A 12,404-nucleotide genomic window follows, 5' to 3' on the forward strand; every position below is an offset into this window, starting at 1 on the left:
TCCTTCAGACCTGCAAATAAGGAAGATGAAACAATACCTTTTGGATGAAAGCTTTCCTTCTGGGTGCTCTCCCTGGGAAGAGACAATGCTATCCCCCAACCCACTTACCCCCCAGGTGGTATATATCCCATCCAGCTGTTTCATAATGCCTGAGGAAGGATCCTGAGAGGATCCGAAAGCTCACTATAACATCATGTATTTTTGTTAGCCATTAAAGAGGTATCTCATCTACAAGATTACTTGGTTTCTCTCACTGAGAACAATCACATTTTGCCTTAGGCTGCCTGTCCACGGGCGTTTTTGCTTTGCGTTCCCTGCGGCGATAACCAGCCCGTGGGGAACGCAGTGCACACTTTCCATAGCGTTGCTATGGAAAGCACAGCCCCCCGTCCACGGCAACTCTTAGCGATTCTCCGCTCGCTGCTGGCAAATCGCAGCATGCTGCGAATTGCCACAATTCTCCGCAGTGAGACGATCTGTCAGATAACATTGTACCAAACCTTTTTTTAGTTTTAGAAGCTCAAATAAAAAACAGGGGAAAAAAATGATCAGTTTTTTCCTCATTAATTTAAATGGGGTTTCAAAAGAATAAAAAAAATTTTAAAAAAAATTGAAAGCAGAAGGTTCTCAGTTTGCTTTCATTACATTAGTTTCTGTCCAAAAAGGAGACTTAACAGTTTGCAGAATTATTTTTTCTGTTGAAAAAAAAAAAAAAAAAAAAAAAAAAAAAACATAATAGAAACCTGATGGAATGGAAGCCTTTCAGTTTGCTTTCCTTTTATTTTTTATTAGTTTTTTTCAACCCCAGTAAAATTGATGGAGTGTGTGGGGGGGACGGAGACATTTTTCCTCTGTTTTATATCAGTTGGAAACCCTGAACTGACCTGGAAACAGGTGTGAAAGCAGCCTAGGGCCTCATTCACACTGGCGGATTTGCATTTGCGGAATCCGGAGTGGGCGTTCGGCCTCCGGATTCCGCAGAAAATACCACCTATAGCATGCAATGGAAAAGTACTTCTTTCTGCACACAAGCGGAAACCAATAGCGTTTTATTTTTGCGCCGTTAGATCAGCTGTCACTAGGCGATGACGCAGGAAATTTAAAAAAAATTAAAAAATCTGGACTGTGCATGTCCGATGGTGCATATCAGCCATGCAGATTATCCACAGTACAGAAAAAGCAGTGCAGCTACAGGTACGTGCGGATTCCGCCTCGGGTTCCTGCATGCGTCATCCGACCCGCTGGTGTGCATGGGGACTAAAAGACAGACAAGTGTAGTTTCCATCACAAAGTGTTCTGTAGCAACAAGATACAGCAGTTTAAACAGAATTCCCCGGGCTATTTTATACATCCACCGAAAGCCATGAAACATTACTTCCATCAGAACAATTGCTCAGCCAGAATTGGGGGCTTTTTTTGCACTAGAAAGCCAAATAAAAAAATCTGATACATGGAATTCAGAAAAATAAAGAACCTGATGCAATGCGGTGTTACATGACATCATATAATACTAGATTATATTTCCAGTGAGAGCAGAGGGGATTAGTATTAGTAAAGGCAAGTAGGATTTCACCCTGGATCCAGTAAACAGTTCCAAGAAAATAGTTCAATATAATAGTTCATTAAAAAAAAAAAAAAAGTTAGCGCATGCTTGGCCCAATTCATTAACAGATGGAGAATGAGCTTTGGAAAGATTGATATCTCATCATTATTCAGAACCCAAATCATAATGAAGTCTTAAATACAGTTCTTTAACAAAAAAAATATATATATTTACAAGGAAACTCTTGTAACCACAACTTCTATCACTGTATTATGTGCTAGGGCTTTACACCCTCCAATTCAAAACCCATTAAAATGGAAATACTATAAAGTAGGATAAAACGGTCATCCTTGCCAGTAAACTGCAGCAGGATAGCCGCTCCGAACAAATGCTCTCCACATAAAATACCACACTAATCTAACAGGCAGCTGTACAGGTGGCATTTTTTTTTAACTCTGCACCAAGGTTAGACGTTTTCCTTCTAATTAGCAGTAAATGTTATTCATTTTTGCACAAATGTCTTTGCATGTTTAATGCAACAGGTCCCCTTTAAAGCCGTCAGACTGATCTGCCCGCAGCATATTACAAAGCAGGACAAGCCAAGCAGACTGATATAGTTTTCTGTAAAAAGATTTAGTACGAATTATAATTTCCACTCATAGGCGTAGGAGTCTATTGGGTGGTTTCACTTAAAGAGCTACTCCGGTGATTTTTTTTCCCCCCACTCATTATGTAACTAGCCCCCAATATGGATTACATTGTTTAGTTATCTATCTGAAACTCCGGGAGTCCTCTTCAGGTGGTCATGGGATCGCATTCTGACCAGCTTAGATTTACTTGGGTTTCGGTGTTCTCAAAAAGTCAATTTTTCAGTACACGCAATTCCTGTGTGATGGACCCTACCACACAAGCTCTTTAGATGGGGACAAAATAATTGCTGTCACAGTTACTGCTAATGATTAGAGTCCCCTGTCACACAGTTATAATGAAGCAGATGATAGTTCAGCATCCCGACTGTATACTGCTGGTCTATAGTTTATTTAAGTGACTATAGAAGGTAATGATAATGTCCTCCCAGCAGGCAGATATGGTACAGGCTCTAGCTGCTTATATGAGGTTGTGCTGATGGGACTGACAGCACAGAATAGTAAAAGAGAAACCAGGGGAAAACCTCAGCATCAAGGTGGTGGCTGATAAGCAGCAGACAGGTGATTGTGCCAGCTTAGTGGTGATTGTGCCTGCTTTGCACTTCAACAGGTATTGCATTTTTGGCTCTTCTCCGGTGAAATAGGAATGCATAGTGGATTCATAAGCACAGAATGAACTGAAATTGTATCCATCAATTACATGTAATATAGTTTTATGGGAAAAGATTTAGTAAACATTGTAATTTATGGATTGAAACTTCTGTTCATTCCATGTTTAAAGCCGCCAACTGGTCCTGGGCAAACAAAGTTGGCCGGATCGCTTCTCTGACTACCTGATGCACACTGCGCATTAGTGATCTAAGGCTCCCTTCACACTGGCAAAATCGTGTGATGCAAGAGAAAGTGAAAACGCAGAATTATGAGACCAATGATTTTCAATGGTTTCCTTCACATTTGCAATGTTTTCAGTAATGCGATTTAGATTGGGGGGGGGGGTAAGAGAAAAAAAAAAAAAAAAAAAAAAAAAATATCTCAGATTGGCCTATCTTTCTGCATTTTGAGATGTTTTATCTCTCATGTTTCCCTACAGAGCCATCTTTTTATTGCATTGCACGGCAAAAACTTGCAATTTTACTGCGATGCATTATTAATAGAGATGAGCGAGCGTACTCGGATAAGCACTACTCGCTCGAGTAATTTGCTTTATCTGAGTATCGCTGTGCACGTCCCTGAAGATTCGGGTGCCGGCACGGAGCGGGGAGCTGCAGGGGAGAGCGGGGAGGAACGGAGGTAAGATCTTTCTCTCCCGCCCGCTCTCCCCTGCTCCCTGCTGCGACTCACCTGTCAGCCGCAGCGGCACCCGAATCTTCAGGGACGAGCACAGCGATACTCGGATAAAGCAAATTACTCGAGCGAGTAGTGCTTATCCGAGTACGCTCGCTCATCTCTAATTATTAACATTAGAAAGCCCTATTAACTTTTGCACAAAATAAAAAAAACTGTGGCAGAATCGTGCACGAACAAGCAGCGCCGACGCTTAAATATAGCGGGAAAACAATTTTGATTTTCTTGCGGAAAAATTGCGATCGCCAGTATGAGGTAGCCCTAAGACTCTACATGCTGCTCTGACTGGTCAGCACTGATCATGTGGACAGCACTGGTTAATCAAAGCAGGTGTAGGGGCTTATACTAATGATGTACATTAATACACAGTGGGTATCAGGTAGTTAGAAAAGCAGTGCGGCCATAATTGTATAGTGACTCTCTGGCCATACGACTCTCTGGCCAGACTGGACATTTGGGATTTCAGCATGCCCCATCCTTTTTCCCATAGAATAAAATCTACTGCCAGCAATTTTAGTCCACACTTCCGACTGACATATACATGCACTCCCAGCTGGAGATACACAGTAGAGCCTCAGGTGAAATGAATTTAAATAATCCAGAGACTTCTTATTTCTGTAGACTTCGGAGCTCGGATCTTCCTATTATACGAATAGTATTTATTAAAAATTAACGCATTAGGTATAAAAAACCCTTTTCAATGGGCTGCCATACAAATAATTCCTGAGAGAAGCAATTATTCCAGCAGGCAATTGTCTTCTAAGGGTTAATAGCAAAATTGCCACTTACAGAGCTTTACAGCATGAAATTGGCAATTCAAGTGAACGGCAAATATTTCACTTAAGTAGCTGCTTTGCTGGCTCATGTAACCCCTTGTATAACCTTGAGTCTACGGATGAGAATGAATTATATCTGGGCTGCAATAACTACATTGTTCTCTATGGCCAGTACAATAGTGCATCTAAGACAATGAGCAGCAGAAAGTGGAAAAGACAGTTTACATGGCTTATTGTTATAGAAATGGAGGCCATTGGTTAGAATATCATAGCCCGCAGGTAAAGAAAATAGCAAATCACACTCTTTCTGAAGAATGTAACAAACTTCTCAGACATTTTGAAACAGTTTCTCAGGAGCGGGACTAAGGGAAATGTAGAAGAAACTAATCATAAAACACACGGGGTCAGATTTACTAATACGGTCTAATAATTAGACAGTGCAAACTTATACTAGATAGTCTTAGGGCGGGTTCACACTTGCGCTGGGGATCCCGCTTTACGGTTTCAGTTGACTACAATGGGGTCCCCCCGCTTTGGGGTGAAAAAAAAAAAGCGCTACATGCTATGCTTTTTGTTCCAGTATTTTCAGCCAGATTTGCGAAGGATCCTCTGGCTGGAGGTTCTGACACATGTGAAACTGGCCTTTGGGCTCCTTCACACTGGCGAGGACGATATCGGGCCATGATCAGATATCGCCCTCACCATCCATGTGAAACTCGCGGATTTGAGGCATTTTCACATGAAAACCGCCGGCTCGTATCACTGCGGTGAAGAAGGGAATCCACAGCCATGGCTGTCACAGCCGCGGAAGAGGATCGTTGAGTTCTGCCATTGTTTTCAATGGGGCTGGCACTGATAACCCTGGCCCCATTGAAAACAATGTGGAGTTAATCACAGAAAATTAGGACATGCCACGATTTTTTTCCTGCATAGCATTGCAATGTGGTGCCATGCAGAAAAAAAAAAAAAAATTGCAAATGTGAATGCAGCTATCCAAAAGAATGGGTTCATATAGGTGTGTCTCGCAACGCACAAATCTTGCATGATTTTCTCACCCGTGTAAAGGCACCCTTAGGCTTCATGTCCACGGGCAAAATATGATTTTAAATCCGCAGCGGATCACCCGCATGCGGATCCGCACCCCATAGGGATGCATTGATCACCCGCGGATAGATAAATACCCGCGGATGGTCAATAAAAGTGAATTAAAAAAAAAAAAAAAAAAATGGAGCATGAAAAAAAAAAACGTGACATGCCCCATTTTCGTGCGGGTCTCCTGCGGGGACGGCTCCCGCAGGCTTCTATTGAAGCCGTCCGGATCCGCGGGAGACCTAAAATAAGAATAACTTACCCGCAGCGGATGGGGCAGGTCTTCTCTTCTTCACGGCCGGATCTTCTTTCTTCGGCCCGGCGGATGTGCCCAGCGCATGCGCGCAGCATGCTGCCAGCGTGCTGAGTACATCCGCCGGCCGAAGAAAGAGGATCCGACCGTGAAGAAGAGAAGACCTGCCTGGTCCGCTGCGGGTAAGTTTATTCTTATTTTCAGCGCTCATGTTCGCGGGGCAGGAGGGACCCGCTACGGATTCTCCATGGAGAATCCGTAGCGGGCCTGATTTTCCCCGTGGACATGAGGCCTTAAGGTACCTTTACACTGGCAGATAGTCGCCCGAATAAATCTCTCAAATGAGCGATTATGGGCAACTGTCAGACTGTGTCTATACGGCCCCGACAGGGTACTGTGCAAGACGTAGCTCAGTTGTCGCTAGTCGTTCCATTTCAGCTCACTTACAGAATGACTACTGGGAGACTTCTCACTCTGTACACAGGAGTCGCTGAATCTTTGAACAACTCCTGTGTTCATATGGTGAATGGAGGCGAGCGGCTAGAAGAGACCTTCAGCTGCTCTACCTCTATTATCTGACTGACTATCGCTCCTGTGTAAAAGAACAGAAGCGATAATCTCTTGGAAGGCTGTCAGACACTTATGTACCTGACAGTCATCCTGGGTAAAGGTACCTTTAAAATGTGCCAGATTTATCACAGCGCGGGCTCCTGCACACTGGCAAGGGCTATAGTGGGCCGTGATTTACAGCCCAATATTGCCCTTGCAATCTTTCTGAAAACCCCTGGATGCAAGGTGGTTTCACATGGAAACCGCCTCGCATCCCTGCGGGAGTTCCTTCCATCCCCGCAGCAGGAGATCGCAATCTTCCCCTACTGTCAGAGCCTCCGGCACCAGTACCGCCCCCCATGTAGAGAATGTGGAATCCCCTTGATATGAAAGCCTCACATCCCTGCGGTACTGAAGGAATCTCCTGCTGCAGCTGTCACAGCTGCGGCAGGGGATCGCAATGTTCTCCCATTGGTCTCAATGGGGCTGACGCTGCTGCCACCGGCCCCATTGAAAATGAAGGGTGATGTCGCAAAAAGAAAGGCGATGCTGCAATTTTCTTTTCACGCAGCATTGCAGGAGTGAAAACATCGCAAAGGAAAATGAAATTATTGAAAATCATTGGTTCCATAATTATGCATTTTCATTTACTCTCGCATGGCAAAAAAACTAAAAAAAAATTATGCGATTTTCTCGTCAGCGTGAAGAAGCCCTGACTCTGTGGGATGAAAAATGTGCTAAATCTTTAGACTGTCTAGACTAACTTTTTCTTGGTGTCAGAGTAATAAGCCTTATGGGAGCGCACTTGATGTGGTACGTCGCTTTTTTCTTCTTGCAAATTTAATACAGCGGCTTATGCTGGTTGATAACTCAGGCGCATATTCAGATGCTGTGGTGTTACTTTAGAGCACCTACTTCGCTTAGACCAGAATCCTGGCACATATAAGCCAGGCCCCTCCCAGCTATATTCTGTCCTTTTTCAATTTACCTACCACCCCCTGTTGAGCAAACTGCAGAATGTGTCGAAGAAATGTCCGCCAGTAACTTGCCGCAAGTTGAGACAATATCTTAGCGCATTTAGCTTTGTAAATCTCCTCCACTATGTACAACTGTCAAATATCCTGGTAGTTTGTATCCAACTGTTTCACGGAAACTATGTGTATATTCAAATATACAGACACATAGGTCAATATACTCTACTTGTATGCAGACTGCTGTATAGCATAAAGAAGAGGCTCTCAAACTGTGAGGCGGATATCAGGTTCCCCACAGTTATTGGCAAGATACAGCTGGGGGAGCAGTTTTGACAAAAGTGATTATAAGCTACACCAGACTTTATCTGGCTGCATCACTCTCTGGTTTGGCAACATAAGAAACTTTTTGGCTTATTTCAATCTTAAACTGCTTTCAGGAAACAGATTTAAAGAAGATTTAAAAACGTTGACAAGGATGATTTCTATTATTTATACAGTGTTAATATATTCTACAGCACTGCACTGAAGGGGTCCTCACCCATTCATCTGTCCCTGTGGCCACTTGGGCTCACACTCTAAATTAAAAATTTTTATATGCCTTTAAAGAGTGTGGAAAAAAAATGTTTCTGTAAACAGTGCTAACCACTGAGCCAACCTGACTATGACCAATGGAGAAGCTCAGGCATCGCCACGTTCTGGCTGGGGAGACTCCAGTAGAAAAAGGTTGAGAAAATACAACACAAAGAATCACAATAGTGTCTAAATGCTTCTAGTGGTAAAGACACTGCTACACTTTTTCTATACCCTATACAGTATTACATTTGGATCCTGCCATCATGTAATATACTTTTTAATATCTACGACTTGCAAGCTTCCTACAAACACCTTGGCTAAACTTTTTCAGCACCTTGAAGCTGCATGGGGATCGTAATCAACTATTAAAGGAGATGTCTCGAGGAAGCAGTGATTTTTTTTTTTTGCCCAGTCCCCCTAATTAAACATACATTACTAATTACCCCTGTAAATTACTTTCCTAGCTGGTTTGTACTTACCGTTCCAGCGTTTCAGCAACTTATAAAAGTTTCCTCAAGATGGCCGCCGGCTCTTTCCCCGTCGCTCGCTGCAGCCCGACGTGCGCACTCCCGAGACGCCGCCAGCTGTGTCTCCATGGCAACCGGACGCATCGCAGCCGCCGACCAGACGCCCCGCAGCCGCCGACCAGACGCCCCGCAGCCGCCGACAAGTCACCCACCGCCAGGCAGCAGGTAACCGGCGCTAGCCCCCGGCTCCCCAGCGCTAGACCCTCAGCCCAGGTGAAGGCCCCGGAGCCCAGCGCTAGGTTCCGGAGCCCAGCGCTAGGTTCCGGAGCCCAGCGCTAGGTTCCGGAGCCCAGCGCTAGTTCCCCCGGCCTAGCGACAGCCCCCCCATCGCAGCGGCAGCCCCCCCATCGCAGCGGCAGCCCCCCCCGGCCTAGCGACAGCCCCCCCATCGCAGCGGCAGCCCCCCCCCGGCCTAGCGACAGCCCCCCCATCGCAGCGGCAGCCCCCCCCGGCCTAGCGACAGCCCCCCCATCGCAGCGGCAGCCCCCCCCCCCGGCGCAGCGACAGCGACGACAGCCCCCCCCCAGCGCAGCGGCAGCCCCCCCCGGCCCATCACTTACCTGGACGGCAGGACAGCTGGACGGCAGGACAGCTGGGCGGCTTCTCCGGACAGCTGGGCGGCTCTGCACCTTCCTCTAACAGAGGAAGGTACAGAATGGCCGCTCCAGCGCGCTCCCGAGCAGTGACAGCTCGTCTGCGCATGCACAGAAGAGCTGTAGCGGGGAGCACACTGAAGCGGCTCGCGCTCAGACCAGAAGAAAGGACTGCGCAAGCGCGTCTAAAAAAGCAAGCCGCCGGCGATTTTAGACGGATCCATGGAGACGAGGACGCCAGCAACGGAGCAGGTAAGTGGAATAACTTCTGTATGGCTCATATTTAATGCACAATGTATATTACAAAGTGCATTAATATGGCCATACGGAAGTGTATAACCCCACTTGGTTTCGCGAGACCACCCCTTTAAGTCCGCTCTACTCCAGTAGGGTGCATTGTTAAAAATGGTCACAGACAGTTATTATTACTGTACAGCAAGAAATAAAACACACACTAGTTAGTTAAAGAGAACAGGTCACCAGATTCATGTTGCCCTCTCTTCAGTGGGCGAGGGAATAAACTAGTGACAGGGTCGTCCTAACATGTATAATAAGCTAGTTCTTCAAACTGGACCTGGCGCCTCCTATCAGCACCATAAACTAAGTTATGCTGCTGACAGAATAGGTCCCACCGAGTCCAGGGGTGACATTTTTTATACTTACGATACTCCCCGCTCTTGCACTGTCAACCCAGGCAGTCGTTGCGTGGTCAGCCAGTGGGACTCTCTTCATTCAGTCTGTGTGAACTCCAAAGTTTTCTATGGATGAAAGAGTGCATGGACTGAATGAAAAGCGTCATAGTGACTGATCTTGCGCCAAAAAGAATTCTGGTATGTATAAAAATGCCACTTTCGGACTCAGCGGGACCTATCCTATAAATACCATAACTTGGTGCTTGGAGGAGATGGCAGGTTCCCTTTAGAGACGACCAGTTGAATCCTGACAGATGTGTTTTAATCCCAGTTTGTACTCCTCAAAATGTCAAGCCTGGAGCAGACCACAATAAGAGTTCTATGGAAAGATGCTCCAGAATTGGTAGACCATAAATTCATTAAAGCAGGCAAATCAGAAGAGCCGATGAGTCCTCTTTTTGAGAGCCTCTATGGCCATCATGATGCAATATACTGTATACTCAAATAAATATATCGTCCCACCCAAACCAAGCAGTACTCTGCTATAGTTAATTTCCTTTATGGCATTCATTTGACCTAACAGAGCATATGGTAAGAAGGTGACAGAATATTTTTGAATTGCATTTCGCCTATATTTACAAACTTGAGGTTCTTGATGCACATTTTGATCAAACTGTGAGAGCCCATCTGCCCTGAATGTAGTGGTTCATACAGAAAGCACATGGTTTTCTACAAGCCTCAATCATGTGAAGAATCTCTGCAACAAATATGCTGGGTGTGTATTCACCATAAGGGTATATTCACATAGCGCAGCATTTACACCTGTGTTAACGTAGCCTTAGGCCAATTTCGAACACGCTTATTTAAATACATCTGTAATACAGACCCGTATTAAGAACGGGTACTGGTGTATCTTGTCTCCACTGGAACCTAAGCACGTGTTACAAATAACATTACAACTATATGTCATCAGTATTTGCCTTTATATTGTTTTTATTTTCTACCGGATATCCATTTACGCCCATGTGAAGCCAGGCTTATAGTCTAAATCCACCTTATATGCAAGTATGCTGCTCCAGCCAATACTTTATACACCTGAGACCGTCAGAATAAGCTGGGTTGCAGAGTATTCACAAGTCCAATAGGAAGCTCAGAGAGCCAAATTTCATATTGACCCCCTGGTGTAATTCATCATATAGGTTTGTCGGATGTGTTCGGAGTTAGTAAGGAGCCAGCCGGGCGAGTCTTTCACAGCTGACACCTGGCCGCAGCTGCCGGCACTGGAGAGAACTCCGATCTTGGCAGTTAACTAAAGACGCCACTATCAATTCTGACAGCAGCATTTAAAACGTCCTGACAGATGGAGGGAGCTCACAGTCACCCGAATGGTCGTCACAGATTCCTATATCATGGCAGCCTGAGGGTGCCATGTGTTTCTACCTATTAAACCGTGCCTGTGGCATTCCATGCAGAAAAACAGTGGTTGCTAGTTCAAGTTCCCTATGGGAAAAAAGGCACACTCAAAATTGTCAGGAAAAAAAAAAAATTTTTTAAATGTTCGGCAAAAAGAAAAAAAAATAGTAACAGAAAAAAAGGTATCATTTTTACAAAAAATTGCAGAAGGAGAAACCAAAAATGCAAAAAAAAAGTCTGTATACTCAATGGGTTAAAAATCTCAGGAAATTTCTACATGTGTCTTGAGGCAAATAAGCTTCAATAAGGGGGCTTTTATGCCTAGTCTCCACTACAATCTTATTCAGTCTCATGCATTGAACCATATGATGTTCATGTATAATAGAACAATTCTCAGTACTCAGCACTAAAACCAATTCAATTCTCTATGTTCCCCATGACAGATGTGCACTTTATTCTCAGATTTAGCTACATATTGCATGAAACAGGTTAGGAGGATCACTATCTAACCTTAAAGGGGTTGTTTCATGAAAAATACTGTTTCCATTTACATAAAGCCCATAACGAGTATTTTCTGTATTCATATTTAAAAAAAAAAAAGTTTCTATCCCCAGATATCCCTGGATTAATGTTAGAATAGCGCCACCTGCTGTTTCTATTCTGTGTCCACCTCAGTGTATGTTCCACCTGCTCAGTGTTGCATCTCTCTTTGCTCCATTGTGTATGTGGAGAGATCCTCGATGTGGTGAGCGGCTGCTTCTGAAGTTGCTGTGTCTTCTCTGATGTCAGAAGTGATGCTAACTAAGAAAGTGATGAGAGTAAGGCAGCTTTACTGCGGAGAAGCAACACTGAGCATGTGGGACCACCTTGGATATTTATGGAGGTCGACACGGAAAGGATTTTTAATAAGTATAAATACAAGAAAGAAAAGGTCTATAATAATGGGCTGCATTTAACTATATACAATATCTTTCATGGGACAACCCTTTTAAGTGAATATACAAGAATATACTTAAAGCCTATGGACACACGGGACTTGATGACAATCTTTTTTGCAATAGGGTTTAATTAAAACTTTTGAACCATTTGTCTTCTGCAGTTTCTACATACCACTGTATATAGAAACTGCAGTTAAAGTCTCAATAGAAGATCCATCAGTGAGGCTGGACTGAAGCCTTCATTTTCAGCATTTATCTCTTCTGTATTGCACCTTATCAGCAAATTTACTTTGTTGTGGTCACAAATTAGCCAATAAGAAAGTACAGGAGACGAGAGAACAGAGAGAAACCAAGATGTCAGTAAAGCCCAGCCTCACTGACAGCTCTTCTGTTGAGACTAAAGGCTCTTTTACACACAAAGATGATGGAACAAAAGATGGCTTTTGAGCGATCATTTTGTATAAACTACTAATTAGTACTAATGCAAATTAGTAGCTTATTAATCGGAGTGAGCTGCTGGGAGCTATATTCAGAGAACTGTGGGTGGTCTGTT

The 12,404-nt window shown here is 44.2% G+C and overlaps 1 protein-coding gene across 4 annotated transcripts in view; it reads right to left on the reverse strand.

The window, feature by feature from the left end:
• Positions 1–12,404, reverse strand: part of OTUD7A (OTU deubiquitinase 7A) — a 204,036-nt gene that overhangs the window by 174,636 nt on the left and 16,996 nt on the right. The window contains exon 1 of one of the 4 annotated variants that reach the window (XM_066592495.1): positions 9,532–9,563. The exons of the other annotated variants lie outside the window; for them this stretch is intronic. The gene's annotated coding sequence lies outside the window, so the exon portion shown is untranslated. Of the gene's footprint in view, positions 1–9,531; positions 9,564–12,404 lie in introns of those variants that run through there. 4 annotated transcript variants of the gene reach the window in all.

This window comes from Eleutherodactylus coqui, chromosome 2, assembly GCF_035609145.1.
Source record: "Eleutherodactylus coqui strain aEleCoq1 chromosome 2, aEleCoq1.hap1, whole genome shotgun sequence".
In the NCBI taxonomy this organism is placed as follows: domain Eukaryota; kingdom Metazoa; phylum Chordata; class Amphibia; order Anura; family Eleutherodactylidae; genus Eleutherodactylus; species Eleutherodactylus coqui.